The following is a 3,177-nucleotide window of genomic DNA, read 5'->3' as shown; positions in this document are numbered from 1 at the left end:
CAATATGAGGATCATGTGGGTTTGTCATATGGAGCCTTTATTTTGCTAAGATCAGATCATTCTCTACTTAATCTGTTCAGGGATTTTATAATGAAGTGATGTTGAGTTTTATCAAAAGCTTTTTCTTTATCTATTGAGATGAAAAAAATGATTTTTTTAATCTTTCATTCAAGGCATGAAACTTTGTTTCATTTAGATCACATATTAGATTACAAAAACAACTGATTAAATACAAATTGATTCATATTAAACTGTGTCTTTTCTTATCACAATGCAATAAAACCAGAAATCAACAACTAAACAAGCATGAGAAATTATACAAATACATGGGCACTGGAAAACATACATTTGAGCAAACAGTTCTCGAAAACAAACCTAACAAACTTGTGGAATGCAGCAAAGGCAATACTAAGAAGAAATTTAGCAATGAATACCTACATGAAAATAGAAAAATGTCATTTAAGGACTTAGAAATCAAGTACGAACCAACCCAAAATTAATAAAGAAATAGCAAACATTACATCATGAATAATTGAAATAGATGCAAAAATATAAAGATCAATGAAATAAAGTTTTGATTCTGTGGAAACATACAAAATAAACAAACCTTTAGCCAGACTAACCAAGGAAAAAAGAGAAAAGACCCAAATAAGTAACAGTGTATATGACAAAGAAGTCATTATAACCAATACCACAGAAATACAAAGGATTGTTAGGGATTATTTTCAAAAATTATCTGATAATTAATAGGAAAATCTAGAAGAAATGGACAAATTTCTGGAAACAGATGACCTACCAAATTGAACCAAGTGAACATAAAAATATGAAAAAGCCAATAATGATATTTGTTCAATAATTAAAAAATTTCTCCTAAGAAAGGAAAGACCTTTTACCAAACTTTTGAAGAAAAATTAAAACCAGTTCTTCTCAAAACATTCCATGTGTTCAGGAACCCATTGGAACTCATTCTATGAGGCAAGCATTACCCTATCACCAAAATCTGAGAACAAACCAAACAATTGAAAAATACAGAGCAATATCCCTGATGATCAGAGATGAAAAATCTTGAATGAAACTAACAACTTAAAATCATCAGCATATCAACTAGGTCCCATATAGTTTCATTACAGGGATGCAAGGATAGTTTAACATACACAAATTAGTAAATGTAATACTTACTTCATTGTTATTCAGCCTTTTATCTTTTACATATTAAAAGTTTGAATTTAGATTTCTGACTAATTCAATATTGACTCATCCATTTTCTAATATCTAATATTTTGTTATTATTAAATTTTATTATTTTTCCATAAATTCCTTTAAGACTTCTTTTACCATTTATTTTAAAGAGTTGATGTTAAATTGTTTTTCTTTTGTTTTTACAGAGTGCATTCAGTTTCAAAAAATTGGCTCTAAATCTAATTAACATTCTTTTTTTCTGAAGAATTCAAGAATATTCAAAGATTTTAAATTCCAACCAGTACCCATGGATCATACACTTAGAAATAATACTATTTTATTTGAATGTTATATATTTATGTAGATATTTTTAAATTAATACTAATTTGGAACATTTTCTAATGCTCATATTTTCTTCATAGGCATACACACACACACACACATATATGTATAAACACACACAAATATATATAAGCACTCAGGTATATATGTGTATATGTGTACATATATTATGTTTTCTGTAATATTTTTTATGCCTTTAGTTAATTTTATATAATTCCTGTAACAATGGTCTGTTGATCATAAGTACTTTTTTAGTATCAGAAAATATCTTATTTCTTTAACATCATTCTTAGAATTATTATTATATAAATCTATAATAATGTTTTGTTAGCTCCTTTCAGGCATCATTCCACTCTCTTCCTATTACATTTGAAGTTGTTCATAAACAAATCTGTGCTGTTAAACTAGCATAATCAAATAAATAAAAGATTTGATTCATCATGATTAATAGTTTGATAATTTCATGGTGGTATTGAAGCTAGCAGGTGACATTTCTGAACATGAACATGAGAAGATATGTGCAAAATGGGAATACTTTCATGGACAGCTTCATTAGATACAGGCTGCAATTCTTAACATAATGTTTTCTTTTTGATTTGTTCCCAGCTTTCCTTACATTGCTACTTGCATTGCTTCCATCCTTCCTCAATAACTTGTGTAAATACTAGTGTTTATATTTTGATACATTTTTCTAAATGTTTACAGTCATATAAAATAAAAGACATTTATATGTGTATACTCAAATAAGCATAGACTTACAAATATATGAGAAAGATCATTGGTTTGTTCATCAAACAGAGTGTATTACAGAAAGTTCTTTACATTTTCCATTTGTCACAAAATAATGTTTTTGGAAAATAATACAAACTAAAGAGATGTTATATTTGTGCATAAATTTTGCAGCAACTGCTTTACTATTAATCATCAACTGTTTCCATTATTCTACTCCTAAAAAGATGCTATGCATACATCTGAAAATTAAAAGTAAAGGAAAAATAGTCAAATAGTAGCAGTGATTATTAATGTTTTAATTATTAACTAGGAGCTGAGATCCTGAAATTAGAGAGCCCTAAAGAAATAATAACCTCAGTGCCCAGCACTCTTTCTCATCTTCTTATCTGCGTGATCTCCTTTTATCAAGAGCACTGTTGTCCTAACTCAATGCCAATCCAATGAAGTGGTTTGTTCACCCTAAAAACAGGGTAGCGTTTCTGCTTTGACCTGATTCCTGGCTCTCCCCACTTTCTTTGGCAAGTCTGTCTCCTGTGCACTGGTTCTCTCAGAAGCACCGGTGACACCAATTGTAGGAAAGATTGTAGGGACCCTCATCAACCCAGCTTCTAGGCATGAGGGTCAGGCACATTTGACAAGAACCCCCGAAACTGGCCAAAGCCCAAACACAAACCCCAAGGTTTTCTCTGGAGAAAGCAACTCAAAAGATCCATAGGACAAAAAAGCGGGGTGGGTGGGTGAGAACCACATAAACATTGACCAGTGGAATGGGCAAGTACCCTGGAGCTACAGAGAATAAACTGAAACTGCTACAGGGAAAGTGGTTTATTGAATATTGTACTGAAGGCCAAGGGACCATGTCACCACCAGCTGGTACTGCAGCTGGTACCGGCATTTTGAGGTGTTTGCAGCGTGCAATGTTCT

This window comes from Urocitellus parryii, chromosome X, assembly GCF_045843805.1.
Source record: "Urocitellus parryii isolate mUroPar1 chromosome X, mUroPar1.hap1, whole genome shotgun sequence".
Taxonomy (NCBI): Eukaryota; Metazoa; Chordata; class Mammalia; order Rodentia; family Sciuridae; genus Urocitellus; species Urocitellus parryii.
The sequence above is the reverse complement of the archived record's forward strand: the minus strand, read 5'-3'. Positions refer to the sequence as shown.